We start from the raw sequence: 19,162 nt of genomic DNA on the forward strand, positions 1-19,162 counted from the left end.
TTGATTTTTCTTTTCGATTAGACGATTTTCTTCAGGAATTTTCTTGCCTAGACAGACAAATATGTTTGACATCTGTTTAAAGCAATTGTGAAACTTGTATATTGAGTGCAGTTGTGTATCATTATTGTTTTTGCTCTTGCAAAATACCTGTATGATTGTGCAACGTTGGTGTTTAAATGGGTGCATACCTTGTTGTTGTAATTGGCAGTACAGCAAATGTTTCTTCAATATAGTACAGCTGGCATTTCAGACTTGGCAAGTTAAATCGTTGCGTTGTTTCACATTTATTGGGGCGAGGAATTATTTCAAACTTATTTTCCTGTTACGCCTGTACTTCAAATCATATCAATTAGATTTTAAACTTATTTGAAATGACATTTTTTTAAGGTTTGATAAGGTAAACAAATGTACTGAAATATGGATGTTTTTGTTCAAGTAATATTGCCATCCCTGAATGAAAGGACTACAACAACAGAATGCTGGTTTGCTCAGTATAGTAGCTCAGTTAGATTTTTATGAAATAACTTAAAGACAGTTTTAAGTCAAACTTGTGCGGTGTGACATGTGGCAGGTTTTGGCCCACAAATAACCAAGCAGGCAAAAACTACCAGTTCTCGATGAAGGAATATGTCATCAGTAGAAGGTTTGGGCATCCTTGAGCGCTGGTGTGTTCTGCACATGGTTCCAGTGTTGAGGGTGATACAGGAGTCCCTTTCACCAAGCTTACAGCTGTAGCAGCATTCCTGATTAGTTCTGGTGGCGTCAGGCTCCCATCTGACTCTCCTTCTCTCCCCAGGTACCCAACAACCAGTCATTTCTCCAAGCAGTCTTCCATAGTGTTCCATAGGAGCCTGTATGGGGGCTTTACAAGTGGGTGGGGACAGCAAAAGGGAATGAAAAGTGGAGAATATTATTGGAATTTCTGTAGCATAGTGCGTAGGTGATGGTGTGTGCAAAACAAAACCAGCTAGCCTCAACGGCAGTGGAGTCTTTATTGAAATTCACTGGGCTGGAGCGGGTGTGGATGATTCCTGCACAAAACATGTTGTAACAAATGAAATTGAAAGCCTCGAGCAGGTCAAAACTGCCAGGGCTTGTCAGTCGTGTTTTAACGACAACATTGTGTCAAGTAATGATCTTAATTATAATAGGATAGTGATACAACAGGTAGGAAACTGTATGGATTGAATAAGGACTGTTACGTCATAATATTGTTGCATAGGCAAAAAATGTAGAACCTCCTTTAACAGACACGTATAAATTCTGTCAAAACTATCAATTTAGGATCATGGTTGGATGATAATATTACATGTATCAGTCCATTGATGAGAAAATAAGTAGAAAATTGGTCCAAGCTTTGTTCGTCATACAAGACAAACGTCAACAGAAAAATACAGTCACAGGAGTTCTATAAAGGGTTTTTGTTTCATTTCAATCTGGTTTTCCTGTTAAAGCTTTACTTTTTCTGTTGACTTTCTGGTGGGTTTCCCCTTCCCCTGTCTGTGTTAGTGTTTGAGTCCTGGCGTAGCATGGTGCCTTCCGATCTGAAATTCTGCTGTGCTTATGGCCACTGAAGCATAGAGCGGCCAAGGGTATTCAACTACCTGGGCTGAAGGGGCAGAATTTCAATTACCTAATGCCGTTCTGTAGCTTTGTTATGTTTGGAGGTCACTTTAATTTCATTACGTAGATGTGTGAGGAATAGGTATAAACAGATGGAATCCTACCTGTATTTGACAGCAACAAAATTGCTCAAACAAAATGAAAAAATTGAAACCGTGGAAAGATGATGAATTGTTTGATCAAGTAGTCACTTGAAGTCAAAGTCTACCAGGATATTTGTGACGGTTGTGAAATTTTGTATGGCTGTAGTTTTCTGAACATTTTTATTTTGTTCCCTTTTCCAATCTCCTTTCATTTTCTTGATATACTGTATGTATGACCCTTACGTTTGCAAGTAACCAGTTTCAATGTTCGCAAATGGTAACCAAAAATAAAATTGTTATGGCCCGATATGTAATTGAATACAAGAAATGGTAACAGGAACATTAGGATATGCACTTGTTGACGTATCTATATTCTAATAATAAGGTCCATACTTGATTGATATTTAGGGGACATCACTGACTGTGACAAGTGATGGATAGGTTGTCATTTTAGTTGACAGGGTGCTTCGTTATGGAATCACACCTACGACCTTAACCGTCAAAGTCATACCAACATCAGACAAATATATTCCATTAACCTCCTGACGCTAACCTTCAATATTTCTCACCTTTTAATCTGCCAGGTACAGTTGTGTCCTGGATTCGAATCCTGTACAAGGGGGAATGCTTCTAATGTTTGTGTATGTTTTGTTAGCTTTAGTGTCTTAGTCATTGTAACAGAATTCCATGGAAAAAATGAAATGAAGGGAAGCTTTGGGAAACAATGGAAGTAAAATGGTAAGTTTGTTTATTTTCGCTCAGGTATAAATGGAATTAGTTGTATTTCGATGTTTTGCATTTTCAGCTTCACTTCAGGAGTGCCCTTGTATGCCTTAGTTTTCAACTGGTACCAAATTTTAGGTGATGCACTGGTTGAAAATTGTAGGTCTTGTACATAGCTATTACATTAGTCATTACTCTGGCTAAGATTACATGTTACAGAATAAAGTGTACTCAAATTAGCTCCATACAATATAAATCAGGGACTGTGTGGAAGTATGGTACCTTTTGACAGAAACAAACCCCATAAAGAGATTGTACTGTACGCAATGTAGGGTGGGGATCAGACAGGGGGAAAAATTATAATTTGAGGTTGAAAGATAATAACATTTAGAGAGACCTGGTGGGGTGATATGCCTCAGTCTGCCCTCAGATATCCTGAACTGTTTTCACGGTGCTCTCCCTAGTATCTACAGTATTATCTCTTGTTGTCTCTGTCAAATCTTTCAATTCCGTTAGCAATCAGGAAGTGAGAGGGTTTACGGTAATACTTCTCTCTCTTCATATGAAGGACCGCTTGTTTTCTGTGGGTTTTGGGTGGGACTTTCCGCACAGACAATAACTAAAACTGTCAGACAAAGGAAGGGATTCAGACAGAGCAAAAATACAGTCAGACAAATCCAAATCCAAGAGCAAAGGTTTCTACGCCTATGGCTATGTTTTGTCCCTAATGATTAATTCATGACATTTGAGAGACACGTTTTGGTCATCTTCTGTTTCATCTACTAGTATATAGGAAAAAAAAGTGATTTTGTTTTCTTTTCTTGAAATGTTTTCCCCACCTTTAAGTAATGATATGTCAGAGAAATATGTCATCCATGGAATACCACAACAAATGATGTCAAGTCTGTGCTAAATAATGCATGAATTTTGAAGGACACTTTTGTATCTTCTTCTAAACCATCTAAATCAATCAGTAATTTTTCTTCTATTGAGGAATTTTTCTCGTGCTATAAAAACAACATATGACAAAGAAATATGCAAACTATGATCTGTATGGAATACCAAAAGAAAACAGTGTCATCGGTTAGCAAAACAGGGAAACGTGTATGCAAAGTGTGACCTTGTCCGTTCTCCATTTGGAAAAGTAATACAGGGCAGAAACATTCTTCAGTAGCAGTGGTTGGTTGGGTATGTAACCACACAGGAAGTAAGTACAGTAGTGTGGAGGGATGACTAAGTCGCAGCTTGTGACTGTCGTGGTCACTCTTTGTGATGTTGAAATAACTCAAACCCACAACAAAGTGAGACTAGTGTGACTGACCTGTAGTTTTTTTAGAACAAGATTTTAGCACATGTTTTGCTTGCCAGATGTTGTGTTATAACTCATATACATCTAGATGTACTAGGGTATCACTAAATAGTTCTATAGTTGTACCAATTTGTATAATGGCATATAGATTACAAGCCATTACCATTCAAGGGCATTGGCATACCTTCCTTTTTTTTAAAGTGAAAAAATATTTACATTGTATGCTTACTCCTTGCTGGCCTTGCCATTTTAAAGTCTAACTGCATTTCAATGGCAAAGTTGTCAATATCTTTAAATTCCACAAACATTTTACCTTTGGTTTTGTAGCTTTTGTTTATCTTGTACCCAGGACGTTCTAAGCTGTCTCTAGGACCTAGCTTTGCCAACATCATAATCTTTTAATCTTTCCTTACCCAAGGCCCAATAGGCTACCCAACAGGTTGCCTGTTTATTGCCAATATGTGGGCATAGGGTGACCTAGTTGTTATAAAACGTGTCACTGTTCCAAGCTGTTACGCGAGAGTTATAAAAGCAGGGTTATGTAGATTCAGACATCTAAGTAAAAAATATTCAAGCACCGAAACTGTATTTTCTCTCCTAAAAGATGCTCTTTTATGTAACCATCTACATTTTTAGTTTCAAAATTAAAGAAAATGCTCACTGAACCATTTGAGGTCAAAGTTTAGGCACCTGTACTAACATACCATAAGACTTGTTTTGATGGGTACAAGGAAGATTTTTCTACCAAGACATTTTTTTCTGTGGAATTGTTTGAAAGGAACAGGACAAGCCGAAGTTGAATCAATGTCAGCACAAGGCCCTTAGATTGTATAACCGCCGGCAACTATTCGAGAAATGCTAACAAGGAAAACAAGGTTACAGTGCGCTGTGTGGTGTGTTCGTCAATAAATCAATAGACCTTTGACCACCTAGTCATACAGAAATTTCCCAGTGAGGTGTACATAACAAACTTCAACACACTCTCTCAGCACAGCTTGCCACAAACTAAGCTTTTATTGGGCCAAGAAATTGTATAATACTGTTCACATTATTGGCCACACAATTGGAAAAGATTTAAATCTTTTAGTGACATGAAAATCGTACAAACATACCGTATCTAACTATAATTGATTTTTTTCTCTCATTGTACTGTGTTTTTAAAAATTTAGTACATGTACATTTTTGTGGTACATTGTTGTCATTCTCCGGAGCGATTTTTCATTTGTGCATAATTCTCCCATGTCTGGTATTGGAATTGTCCAATGTTGAGTCATCAAAATGTACACAAGTCATCCACATAGCAAAGATAGTTTTTTCTAGTCTGGTCAGGTGGATCCGGTGAACTTGTCCTTAGATGAACTGTGCTATGTTGCTTTTTTAAAAGTGATAACTGTTGTAAAAGATGTCTGGTAAACAATGGTATTGTACAAGAAATAACGTAAATCAAGGGTCTGTCTCTCTATGCTAACGTCTAGTAAGAAATAAGGTCTTTTCGCATGCAATGAAACTGTTGTGATCGTTACTTCCATGACTCATTAGCATTTGTTGCTTTATAATGTGCTGTGTCCTTAAATCCTGTCCCTTACTGGTTTAGCGTTGAATAAGAAAGCTGGGCCTCCTGCAATGTTGCATGGAACATTAATTTTTCTTATGGCCTGTGTTTCCTTGTTTTCGTTCTCGAATAAGTTCTTGCTTTTGTCTAGTTTTCCCCCATGCCTCCCTCAGAATTACCCATTGTAGAGTCATCAAAGGAAATAGAGAAGAAAGCAATTTCCATGAAAATGGTCGCTACACATTCAGGAGCAAGAGCCCGGTGGAAACTTTGTGGAAGGTTTTTGAATGAAGGTTCCCCAAAGGCAATCACGGTGACACAACATCAGAGGAATTTTCCACAATGCCTCAAGCAGAAATACAGAGGTGAAAAGAAAGTCATATACATGCGAGCCTTCTGAGCCTGTAGCGTTGTGTATCGTGTATTGTTAACGGCACAACTGTAGGCTAATGGACTTCTTTCTCAAACACCGGGGAACAAAACTGAAGCAATTTATACCAAACAGAAGGGGAATGAAAATTCATGAAGGTCAAATAGTTGGTGAATAGCAGAGGTCATTGGAGGGAATTTGGCACAGTGGTAGTCTATTGAATCACCGTTGTTGACGGCTGATGTGTAAAAACTTACGCCTTTTGTTTCCTAAGTAAGACCCAATAAACCTCACTCCAGTCACTTCTGTCATAAACCAGTTAGCACGCTGTGTTGGAGTGACAGATTTGACACCTTTAGGTTTTGTCTTGTCTTGTGTTCTTCACTTCATTGTCTTGTTAGATTGTTATCAGCTTGCTGTTGTCTTGAGTTTGTAGGTTATGTGAGGAGAGGTTTCCAATAAGCAGTTCTTACTTTTGCCCCTCCTAAAACTTGAAGAAGGGAAGGGGGGGTGAGAAAGTATGGTAGGCAGATTATAGGGCTTCAAGCCTTGAGGTAGCTCTAGTCTGTAGAAGTTAGCTTGCTATATATGTTGAACAGGCATCATCTTTCTTTACTTTGTAATATACTTATGTACAAATAATTTCCTGGTGATATTTGTTTACTGTCTACTTTACCGACTTTAGAGGCAAAACAGGAAAAATCATGGGAAGGAGGAAGGACGGAATCGAATATGTATAGATATTTTTGTTCCGTTTTTTACACAGCTACATTTTTGCTTTCACTTTCAGCTGCTTTTGCACAGTTCTTTTTTGTCCAAGTCTGATAGTACACCCCTCATCACTCCAGCTCTATTCCATAGAGATTTATCTCCACCATTCTAGGAAGACATGGAGACAATTTTTGGTCTACCACTTCTGGTGTGGCTGTCTGGTCAGATGAAAGATTGGGCTTGTAACGTTGGGTAACATAAATTCGGGATTTTTCCGATAATGGTTGACTGAAATCAATCTAGCAGAACAATAAACCATCCTTTTTTTCTATAATTCTGTCAGTATCATGTACTATCTTTGCACTAATCATAAATATGGTAGATTTTGTCTCTAGTCGTGCTGACACCATAATATTTCAACTTGAAACTACCGTCCGCCGCACGCACAATTACGGTGCTGTCGGACAGGGGGGCACATTAATTCGGGAGAGAAGATTCGTCTTGAATATCTTACCGCTAATCACATTTTATACAGCAGCTATTCGTTCCATCCTTGGCTTGAGGAGAGTGCTATGGATATAGACGTGTCCAAGTAAACAAAATACACGAAAAAACGGCCGTACCGCACACATCAGGCCAGTTCGGGTACAACCCGTGTGTTGAGTCGGTAGAACTTCACTCAAAGTCGGCCCATCGTCATCATCGGGCAACGTGTAACGTTACATTATTCATGGGAAGTTAGCTGGATGCCGTAGCAATGGTAATACTACTATGTCCATGTGTTCCTTGTTGTGTTAGGAGCAAACTTTGAGGAAAATATCTTCCTCAGTCCACTATCACACGCAGCATTTAGACAAAAAAGTGTTCCTCACAAACCTTTGTCGTCTGCTTGACAACAGGATTCTGGTTAACAATATGGCGGCGGGAAAATACACGTGCCGTAGGTTGTAGCAACAGAGAGGAGTTTTGATGATTGATCACACTTAGAATCCAGTTGCAGGTTAGCAAAAGAGATTGTAATAAGTTGTCTTGTCAATAATTGTGTTGAGCAGGAATCGGATGTGACATTTTTCATATAAACCAGCCGACAACCATGTTGTTTAAGTCTCCCACGAAGTCCTCAGACTGTTCCAATAAGGGACGGAGAGTTTTTGACCTCGTCGCCTTATAATCCATGCTTATCGAAGCTTTTCAGACTGTGTTCTGAATACGTAAGTCTGTCAGGTTTGCATTTCTAGCGGTATTACTTATGTTGCATCTAGCACATATCCCTAAATACCCCGTTTTCGAAAAATCCCGAATTTAAGTACCCCGCGAATTTAGGTTACCCAACGTTACCCACAACAGTTTCAGTGTCAGGTCCCAAAGGATAAGTAGGAGGTGCTATAGGAAGTTACTTGTTCCCTCTCTGATAAGATAAGAAATTTTCCAACTGTTTGATTTGGAACCTTATGCCCTCAGTTCTTGTCACCACAATCTTATTAGCATTCAAGCCCATTGCTAGTTCTTCCAGTCCCACTGAAATACTGATGAACTGCTAATGGCTTTCACCTTGACCTCTTTATTTCAACATTAACCAATTTTTGTTTTCAATGTGGAGAAAATATATTTGCAGCATCAAAAAGAAGACTAAAGCTACTAGATCTAGTAAAGATTTGTTTCAATGAAATATATTTTTCTGACTTGCCTCCCCAAAATCCTTCCTCATCAAATGAAGAAGTTATGGCCTTATGGGCCAGGGTATTTTTTTACTACCCAGATTCTGGGCAAGACAAGAACCGACCCCCAACTCTTGTACCTGAAGTACAAAAGAGAAGTCTGTTCCCCTGTTTGTTTGTGGAGGGAATGAAAAACAACTGTCTGCCCCTTGCTGTCAATCCTGTCTGCTAGACACCTCTGGGGTACTACCAGTGGGCGTAGGACATGGCAGGAGAGCCAGGGGTACATTTGTGTCCCACATGTGGGAGATTTGTGTCTCTGCCAAGGAGTTTACAGGCCAGGTCTCCAGAGTTTGTCATAAAGTTTCTAAGTTCTTTGTGAGATTCTGCCAAATTTGAAGGTCAGTTTGGTCATTTTTGGAACAGTATCCCAAAAACTCGGGGTCTGAAACCTTCACTAGTTCCTCAGGAGTCCAAGAGTTATCTACCATTCTTTGAAGACCATAGCATGCCCAGGTCATGAGATATTAAAACCAGAAGTACTGCTGCAGTACCAAACAAAGCTGTTGGGGGCGCATAATCTAATCATACCTTCACTTCGCATTACATACCAAATATCAAAAAGATCCATCCATAAGTTCTTGAGTTATGCTGTTCACGATCAAACAGGCAGACAGACACACACACACACACACACACACACACACACACACACACACACACACATACACACACACACACATACAAACACAAACACAAGAACATAACCTTGGTAATGATTAAGGTATGTCATCTCCAGGTAGTTTTTGTACTGTACTTGACCTAAAGACTATAGCATGGACTTTGAATCACAGGGCTAAGGTGTGACCTGTTGTTGTGTACATTATAATGATAGGCTGCTAGCCACAACATACCTGCCTACATAGCTGGTATGTTGTGCCTTGGGGGTGGTTACACAAATGAATGATACAGAGTCAGATAAATGTATGCCAAGAGGTTGCCACAGCCCTCATGTGTGTTTTAGTAGTGGCAAGGCTGTCTCATCAAATATATCCAGTTCTTTGCATTTTGTTCACTGGACTGGAATAACAGCTATGTGATAGGCAGTCTTGCTCCACTGGTGCTGAACTGGTTCAGAACTGTCTATCTTGCAAACAGACAGGCATGGTGCACCATGCTGATCAGTTGTTTTGCAGTTTCTTGGTAGTAATAAAAGGTAGATGCTAGAAAAAAGGTTGATATTGATATGAAATAGTGACTGTGAAACATGAAAGTGATTAAAAGAGCACATAAGACTAGTTTTTAAAATAGGGTCGATTTTACTGAAAAGTGAAGCAACATATCAATATGCAGGTTGAAGCCTTGCAAAGAAAAGTTCAAACTGTGAACACAGTATTTGGAAGCCAATGATACTGAGATACAAAATTATCACAAAGTATAGGATAGTATTAAAGTAGTGTGATACATACACCTTTATAATAAAGCCCAAAGGTACATGCACAGATGTCAGGGTTCAAATTGAACCAGGTTCTACTCGAACCCTTTGCTTGTTGGAATCATTCTTCAAGAAATTAGGTAAAGGGCTTTCTTCCATCTGTATTCAACTATCTTTGCCCTCAAACACCTTACCAATGCTTTCTCTGATTGAAGATGACACAGAAATATTTTCTAATTCTTATAAAAGTGTTTAGGATTACATATCTTATGTCTTTCCTGTATACTTACTCAAAGGATGATACATTAGGTGCTAAACGCCGGAGACAGTTCATAGATTGTGTTTCATGATTTTTACATTCCCAACCAAAATTGCTTTCAGGGATATACTAATAGAGGTTAGGAACTAGGTGGTGTCTGGCAGTTTATTTGTACCATACAAGAAAACAGGGTAGTGTTGGTTATGTCCCTCTGAGGACAGGGATTGATGACAAGTTTTATGTGTCTGCTTGACCCTTTGGAAACTCTATCTGTTTTTAACCAGGCAGAACAGGACTCTGCCTTTGGTTGTAAACTTTGGGCACATTGGTTTGATAAGACCGTTCCATTGAGGAAAATTTGAGGGGTGGTCAGATAAGTTTTAGAAGCTTGTGTCGAAGTTGTGAAAGATCCAAATTAGTTACAACCAGTATCTATCAACTGATAAATGCCTTCATTATTTTTCAGTAATAGATGTTAACAGAAATGTAGTGCATTTGAGCATACGCACCCCCAATGCCACTTCTAGCCAGATGATCTGTAAGCGTTAGATATAATTATAAGTCAAAGATCCCGTTCATACCAATGATTGGCGAATTGGGATTCACCCAGGAAAGGGAGCGATCCCGATTCGATCTGCCGACCTACGTCCTGAGATGGATACAGCAGATTGCAATTAACCTCCTCTTGGAGCCACATTTGGACTGTTCATACCAGGATCAATCCCATGCCTGGGTGTGCCTGGGTGAATCCTGAATCGCCAATCCTGGTATGAATGGGCCAATGGGGTCTAAGATTATCTTGATATGATTCAAACCTAAAATATCACAAAATCAACAAACGTGCCTTCCTCCCCTCCCAACAAACTATTAAAGAGGATGTCAAATATTTCTTGTGTGGTTGAACTGTTGAGCATAATTGTCTCAAAGTGACAAACGCTGCAAAATCGCACCACGGGAAGACTGGTAGATAACTTGAAAGACTGGTAAAAGATCCAGTCATGGTTTGTTAGAAAGAATCAATAGACACCACTGGATAGTGGATATCATGGCTTGACTTAGTTTGGGTTTTCTTGACTAATATTGGTGAAAGGAACCAAAGAAATATGTGAACAATCCCTCCGGAATTCTACCTATGCTGTTTAGGATGGATCCATGCCAGAGAAGTCACCCCCCTCTGTTACAAAAATTCCCACACAAATTGTGGACATAGCCAGCAGAGAATTGGATCACTCTAATTAAATCAGGCTGCCTTTCTTACTCCATGGTTACATTTTTGAGTGGAGGAGTATGGTTGACACTTGTAGCAATTAGTCAGGTCGTACAAGTTTATTTACTGAAGTATTTACTAATGTGGTTTGTTGTTATATGTTGTCATCACCACGATTTGAAATTTGCAATTGTACAGATATTCAAGTTATGCAAGATATTACAAAAACACAGATTAACATTCAGTTGTGTGACTTTTGTACGACGTATTCGAGCAAATGTAACGAAGTTGACCTGAAAGTTGAATTTTCAAAATTAGGTCAGCTTTAGATATGTCAGTAATTGAGCAACCACTTGTTGTACACAGACTGTACATTCTTGTGGCAGTGCTAAAACCAGCATGCCATGTGTTGGCTGCACATTTTTGTAATGAGTGAAAAATTAGGGTTGGTCGGAAGAAGCTGTCAGTTTGACTGAAGGATGGGAAGACTCCTAATTGGATCAACATTTGAATGGTAAGGGAGGAGGGAGACAACCTGCTTTCAATAAGATTGTTGGATAGGATAAGTAATGATAGCAGGTGGAGATGGCCAAGCCAAAAAGTGTAAGAAACCTTTTTTTGTCTTTCTTCTCCCAAGTTGGTTGAAAGTTAAACTCTATTTGTTTTTTCTGTTTCACACAAGACACAGCCACCATAGACTTCAGCCCATGTATGTATGCATGAAGACATTGCATCCTAGAAGTCTATTTTGTTCAAATGTACAAACAAGGCCATGTCCTGGACTAGTAAGTCTTCTACAATATGTTTTACCTGCACAAATAGTCTTTCATGTGAACCCTTACTTCAGTTCCATGCTCTAGGCATATATCATCACAGGTCGCCTTAGTCTACATCTATATTATCCCCCCAGCTTTAGTACTGCTCTTACCCCTAAAGTGAAAGATCTCTGTCTCAGGCCTTGATGTCCGAAATGATGTATGTGTCTCTTTGGTGGGGCAATCAGGTCCTCATGCAGGCACTTTAGAGCAGCCTGTTTACATAGATTGTATAAATGTGCAGCAAATTGTGCATGAAGGCCCTGTGTCAGGGATGTGACCAGAATGGCATGATGATTTTCCATAGGAGGATGTAGAGAATTTTCTCTCTCGAGACTGTCCAAGAAAGAAATACGGAGGATAAGCAACTCAGAAAAGTTAGAGGATTTTGCGGAATTTTCATATTGGTCTGCGATGACATATAATGGTAAGCTATTAAGAATGCAAAGGTTCAGTCAAAATTATCCTATACTTTATGAAGTGTATGACTTTGCTATCATCATTTCGTTGAAATCACACTTTCTGACAGTATCCTTTGATGTAACCTCACAATACAATGTACGTTAATTGCAATCATCTAATTGCCTTTCACTTCTCTACTCCCATCCCCATCCCCACCAGACTTTAGTACCTAGACTAGTCGTAAATTATATACTTTGAGTTGATATGCCAGATGCATGTTTTTGATGTATGATGCAAGTCACAGCTTTGTGCAGTAAAGGCTTATTGTGCCTTCCCCTTTCTTTATTAACTGTACCGGGGACTTCCTTACACATATATATTTGAACAGTATTGAAAGTGCATTTTTCAAGAAGATTGTAATACGGGGGCAAATGGTGGTGCAAATGTTAGCTGCACCTAACAAAATCAAACATTCATTTTTATATTATGACTCACAGTTCCTCTTCATAGCTTTTGTTGAATTCTATTGCATTAAAGTGGCTACTATTTTATGCAGTCGAGAAAATTTGATAGCTCTGCTGAACTGACAACTCTTTCAATTTTGCAAGGCAAAGATTTCATAACAGTGTTCTATTTTCCTAGACTCCTCTGACACATGCATTCATCAAGTGCAAGCTGGCATTTTTGCCTCCCTTTGTTCATTGCCAAAGTCATCAGAACACAATAAATCTGAGGCTTGGCCATTGTTTGCACACGTCTCGCCATGGGGGTCAGTATGAATAATTTAATGGCCGTAATTAGACAAATACGTGCCGCATGTATAATTCACGGCTGGGAAACTGTGATTCTAATGCCGCTGCGGTCATGACAGGCCTGAAAGAGGGTCTGCATGGGGGGTCCCTACAACGCTTTATGCTGAATTCAGAAGAACCCCTTACGTATTACGCTAAACTCAAAAAAGGCAATTACGCAAACAAATTTGGTCACCTTCCAACGAAAATACGCATGTAAGACGGCTTTCCTAACGAAATCCAAATAGGCCGCCTACGCCTTATGGAAAAAGAGCACATGCAGATCCTCCTGGAAACGACAGATATTCATATGTCAGGGCTCAAAACACAATGTACCCACCTACAACTGGCAAAAACTAAACTTCAGCTGTAAATGAACAATCTTGCATTTCTGCAACAAGCTGCACTTCTATGTTAGGGCACGAAACATCCAACTGCTAGCTGTACAAACTAATACAGTACTTTAGTAAAAAGTGTGCACACCCAATATTCTGTGTACTATGGAAATAAAAGATTCTAGTGCTAGATAGTGTGATTTGAATCAGCATGGAAACCTGTCTATATTTCTGTCACTACACTAAATACACCATCCAGCATTTCCGATAGACTGGACAGTAGACTGTAGAAATCTAGGGGGGTCGGAGTCTCATCCTGAGAATAGCAGACAAAAGTTTCCCCCTCTGAATCACCATGTAATGTAGACCCCCCATGCTGTACCAATTCAAAGCTCCATCTATACTGTCTAGAGCACCTCCTTTCTCCTCTCTTCCCTTCAGACATTATAGGCCCTCCCGCCACTATTGTCATAACAGCAGTCTATTCCATAGGTGATGAATCCATTTGTCAGGAGGACCTTCTGTCATTGCTTTCTCTATAACAGCACTCTATTGTCAGTTTTGTAACGGAAACAAAGGCTGAAGAAATGCCTTTACTACTGTTAAAAGCAGCCACAAATACCCTCTTTGGGAAACATGATTAGCGATTCTTTCTTGCAGAGAAAGCTTGTATGAAGGTTTATGAAATGTTATAGTCCCAGCACTACATTGTATATGAACTGATTGGGTTTGAATCATATTGAATATTGGATAAAAGAGAGGAAGTCTGTGGGAGGTCTTGTACAATGGGCATTGTTGAGATATTTAGTTGTTTTTGTGATCTTTTGTTGGGGAATATTCCGGTTTGGAGCTATGTGATTGCCATGAGACAGTTGATGGATCAACAGTCATTGAGAGCGACAAAGTTTTCAGAAAATAAGAACATACACATGCCTCTAATACCCATGTATCAAGGAGTCTGGCTTAAAGAGGATTCACTGATTTCCGTGTGCTCTGAGTTAAACATCCACAATAATATGAATCTTCACAATCAATTAAGTAATTTTGGCTTCATGAATATTGTCCAAGTGTGAAAGGAAATGGCATGTACTTCAAAACTCAATAACTTCACTTCTACCAAAAATACACTAATTTTTCAAAACACATAAAAAGCAAAGCCTAATTTCAAGATTATATTGTGGACATTGATCTAAAAATCAAACAATTCTGATATGTTATCATACTTGACAGGTTTGAAATTTCCTGATCTTTACCGTTGAAACCTCAGACTCTGTAAGCCAGTTATAACATTAGGTGCTGGCAACTGATACTGGTAGACAAGCTTGGTGACTATTTAGCCAATATGCACTTCACCAAGTGCAAAGATGGTTTAGGCGCAGGTGTGGTGTTGAATTATTTATTACCAGTTGGATCACAAGAGCTGTGCAGGTTAGCTGGGAATTATACTGGATTCTCCTGCTGATTCCTGTGTTATGTCTTTTAGAAAATTAGTGCAATGTTGTACAGATGCTTTCGAAATGTGTTAGAAGTCAGTACCTGGGACCAACGAAAGTAGAGTACATAACTGATCTTGCTAGCATGTGCAAAAGAGTGTAGGGTCTGCTAAAAATAGCACAGTAAAGCTCACGACTCACGAATATTGTCCCCTTGTCCTGCTAGACCCATGTATAGATGGATTGCATATCACAGAGCCTGTATATATGTGGGTCCCATAAATGTTCTGGTTGGGGGTCTTATTCAACTGAATGCATCATACCACAGCGAAATGCACCGAATGTGGAAGTAAAGAAAAAGTCAAGGGCCAAGGGCTAAATTAATGAAATAAATTGGGTAAAAAAATGCCAGCAGGACAAGAGTTTTAATATATGCTCTGGACCTGAGTAAGTTTTTGAACGTTATGTTTCTTGTCATTACCTAAGTCTGATGACCTTTACCACAGTTAATGAAGACAAAGCAATGCCATTGTAAATGCACATTGTAGTAATACCAGAACTACCACAAAAGAAGCTGAAAGTTTGAAAGAATCACTTCTATGGGCCATGTTAGTTTTGCTATATTTGCTGACCATGCCTGAATTGTCACAATGTGCACAAAACATTGGTTGAAGTTACTCCAGTTTAAACAAACATACACGTAAAATGCGCCAGTGCAGTTGACAATGGTAGGGTGCTTTTGTTATATTTGACTGTTTGTCTATGTCAGCAAGAGATGTTTTGATAGAGGGCTATACATTGAAGAATTGCACAGACTGCATATCATAAATGGCTGGGGAATATAGGTTGTCTAGCAATGGGCCACGAGGGGAAAGTGTTTGTTTTCCTGTTGTCAGAAGTGAAAGTGAAAAGTTTCCTAGCTGCATTTTTCTCTGTGATAAAGGAAAGAAAAAATAAAGAAGGATGGTATTTTCGTTATGTTATTTGAAATGATTGCAAACAAGTTTCAGTGTGATGGATTTATTGGTATTTCTCTTGTCTGTATGATTTATCTTTGTATGACGTCTTTTGTTATTGTTTCCTTTGAAAAAAATGGGGGCACACGTAAACACGCATGTAGTTGTTGGTGTTGCTACCTAAGCTGAACTGTACCCACATCCCAAATCAATAGCTAAAGTAGGCCGTGTTTTGTTTCGAATCAAACAAGTTTGTCAAACAACTTGCACCTGTACTTCAAAGTCTAAAGATGGGCCTATTAGCACCGATGTGAAAAGTGAAGACTTACAGGTGTCAACAGATGCCTACTGTAATTTCACTTACCAAGTTACCATGCAACTTGTAGGTGACTTTTAGTCAAGTTTTTCCAAAGGGAAAATATATAGTGTATTTAAGATAAAGGTAGTCCCATAGCCTTTTATTAAATTTGAACATATTTTCAGGGGAATTGGTCAATTGAGTTGGTAAAGAAAAAAAAATTCCTGTAATTGAAATTGATTAAAAGTCCTTTCCAATGAATTGTAGTTTGTGCACTGTCATCCTGTTGCTTCCCAACAATTGTTCTATGGAGAATTGAAAGCAGATCACGTTATCAATACAGGTGCTATTGTCTTCTCCTAGAGTGATGGAGGAAGTGATAGTGATCTGGAAACAGTTTCGCTTACTGAAGAGCTATTCTTCCACTGTTCATGACAGAGAAGACACACTCTATGCACAGTATTTACAGGTTCATGGCACCAGAAAAAATTCCCTTAGCTCTTTTTGGCAAGCACAATGAACAGTGGACCATGGCTTAAAGTCCCTTCCTAAGGACTGCAACCTTTCCAGTAGTGAACATGTTGGGTGAGCGACATAGCTGGGACACGAACCCACAGCTTCTTGGTCCAGAGGCAGGGTTGCTAACCATTGGCCTACGCACGCTATTGGGAGTGAACTTCTTGGTAAGCGTTTGAACTCAGGTAAACCATAATTGCCCACCCGTCATAACAAAGATGATGAAACAGGTCAGTGTCCTGCAGGGCATGCGTACTGGCGCATCTTATGCTCGTTGGCCGGAAGTAAGCCATATCCTTCTTGTCTGTGACAGCCCATATTCTATATATTGATATTATCATATCTGGCTATTATAAGTTTGTAAAATTGAAGTTGAAAACTTTGCTGGTCCTTCGTGTTTCATGTCACGTAATCAACCGATCCTATAGCCCCACCTTGGATATAAACCTCAGGCAAAATATTTAAATGCAAGAATTTGACCGACAGGATTGCATGTACGCCCAGCTCGTGTCACCTGCAGCAATTGATTGTCTTTTGATATACAGATGGGATCTTCTTAGTTTAAAAAAAAGTGTCAGATGTGTCAAAAGTGTCAAAAACAGATAATAGCAAGCTCTGAATTTCAAGGTAGATCTGTTTCTATCAAGATTAAACAGATTAACTTTATTTTTCCTACAAACAAAACCAAGAAAATCTATGATAAAGGTGAAATGGAAAAGTTAGTACCATAGCCTTTTTGAGGCAGTGAGGCAGTGGGTTGTTATCCTCAATTCATATGGAAGACCTAAGTGCGGCCATGGCAGATAGACTGGAGTGGTCAGAAGTAGTGCATGGACTTGCCCCGTCCCCCCCCGGGGGTCGACTGATGATGATGATGATGATGTTATCCACTGTGTCCAGGGCATGGTACTTGAAGGCGGAGCCCAACCCTCTCCTTCTACTGCCTTTTACTTCTCTTACCAAAGTCAGGTACCCATTTTTACACCTGGGGGGAGTGAGGAAAGTGCCTTTCCCAAGGGCACAACATAGGTGGCATGTCAGAAGATTCAAACACAGGACCTCTGCGTTCTGGGCCAAACACCCTAACTAGCCAACACTACGCTATCTAGATGTTCCTCTAAATTCAGTTTTCATTTGCTTACTTCCTAGACTTATGTCAGTCTTCCATGAAAATCCATTTATAGTTACTTGTCAATAGTTCTTCTGTTTACTCAGAAACAACCAAACCAAAAGCCAGGATGTAACGTGTTGGTTGTTTGACATCCATCCCGATTGTTGTAACTACCCAGGATGTTCCCCAGGCTACTGAACCAACCCTCCAACCAAGTCTGTTCCAAACATACCCTCTCTGTTAGAGCCAATTATCTGCTGACATCCAGGTGTGGTGTCAAGGTGTCAAAGTCAAGAGTAACACCTGCCTTTGATCATTTGTATACAAACGACCCACTGCCAACCGACCTCCGACCTTTTATACATCTGTTTTCAAAGTAGGCAGACAAGAAATGAATGCAGCTGGGCCGCCATTGTAGGTCTTCAAACAGCATTGAAAGATTTATACTGTTTGAAGATCCTTTTTTTTAATCCTCCTTGCACGAATCTTGCACATATTTCATCATGTAGGTTGTAGGTCTTTTCTTGCCTGTGGCAGTCGAAACAAGTACTGTACCCTGAAATTTATAATGCCAGATGGTCAACAACAAAGACCTACATATGATGTCATTTGGAACAGTACAAAGTTACAGTTAGATCTTTGAAGTGTTTATGAAGTATCAAGAAGTATATTAAAACTCAGACATTGATAGATTAGTGCCTGACATGAATTGATCATTTTGATGAATCCTTTCAAGCCTTGTTACTGTTAATTTCTGTGTGTTTGTGTGGATGTTTTGGATGTGTTTACGTATATTTGTGTATGTGTGTCTGTGTCTGTGCATGTGTGTATGTATACGTGTGTGTATGTGTGACAGGAATTATGATGAGCACAATTTTCCTCAGAATATCACAGCTGTAGTTCCTTCTTCAGGGCATTGACCCTAAAAAAAGTTCCTGTCCATCAGAATCTGACCTTCGTGCCCTGTGGGAATCTTCAAAAGCTGACCTTGTCCTCAGAAGTGTGACTTAAGGAAAACAATGACTTTTATATTTAACCTGTCGTGCAAAACGGTCTGTACTTCCCGTTGAGGTCACTGTTGCTTAGTTACTGTTGCCTGGATACCAATAGATGAATTGTCATAAGTGAGCTTCCTGATTTTCCACATTGATAGTTTCAGATGTCAGTCTGATACCCCTGACTTCCTTTTGAAAATTAAACAGGTGAACATTATTCAAACTTGGACAGGAAAGATCTGAATTTTTTATTTTTTTTCCGTCTCTTTGTCACTGGAATTACTGCCTGTCAATTGACACATCTAGAACACTACGGTGTTGTAGCCAGGACTTTATTTTAGTATACCTGTAATGGTAATCGCGAGGAAGGGGGATGGTGTGAAAGGGGGTCTTGGTCCTTCTTCAGTGAAGAGATTTTGAAAATGTAAGGTAAAAAGTTGGCACTTTATGGGTACCCATGGGGGGGACTTAATTATTTTTAAACCACATGTAATTAGAAGGATTTTTTGGTCAATTTGGAGGATTATGTCAGTATTTTTCACATTATAAAGTAAATTCTTGCAAATTACCACTACGCTAG

General features: G+C 39.3%; 2 protein-coding genes across 6 annotated transcripts in view; one reads left to right on the plus strand and one right to left on the minus strand.

Annotated features, from left to right (window-relative positions):
* Positions 1-19,162, minus strand: part of LOC136420372 (small ribosomal subunit protein eS26-like) — a 58,947-nt gene that overhangs the window by 7,735 nt on the left and 32,050 nt on the right. The window lies entirely within an intron of this gene.
* LOC136420368 (epidermal growth factor receptor-like) overlaps positions 1-19,162 on the plus strand; it is a 97,556-nt gene that overhangs the window by 939 nt on the left and 77,455 nt on the right. The window lies entirely within an intron of this gene.

This window comes from Branchiostoma lanceolatum, chromosome 15 (genome assembly GCF_035083965.1).
Source record: "Branchiostoma lanceolatum isolate klBraLanc5 chromosome 15, klBraLanc5.hap2, whole genome shotgun sequence".
NCBI classification, from domain to species: domain Eukaryota; kingdom Metazoa; phylum Chordata; class Leptocardii; order Amphioxiformes; family Branchiostomatidae; genus Branchiostoma; species Branchiostoma lanceolatum.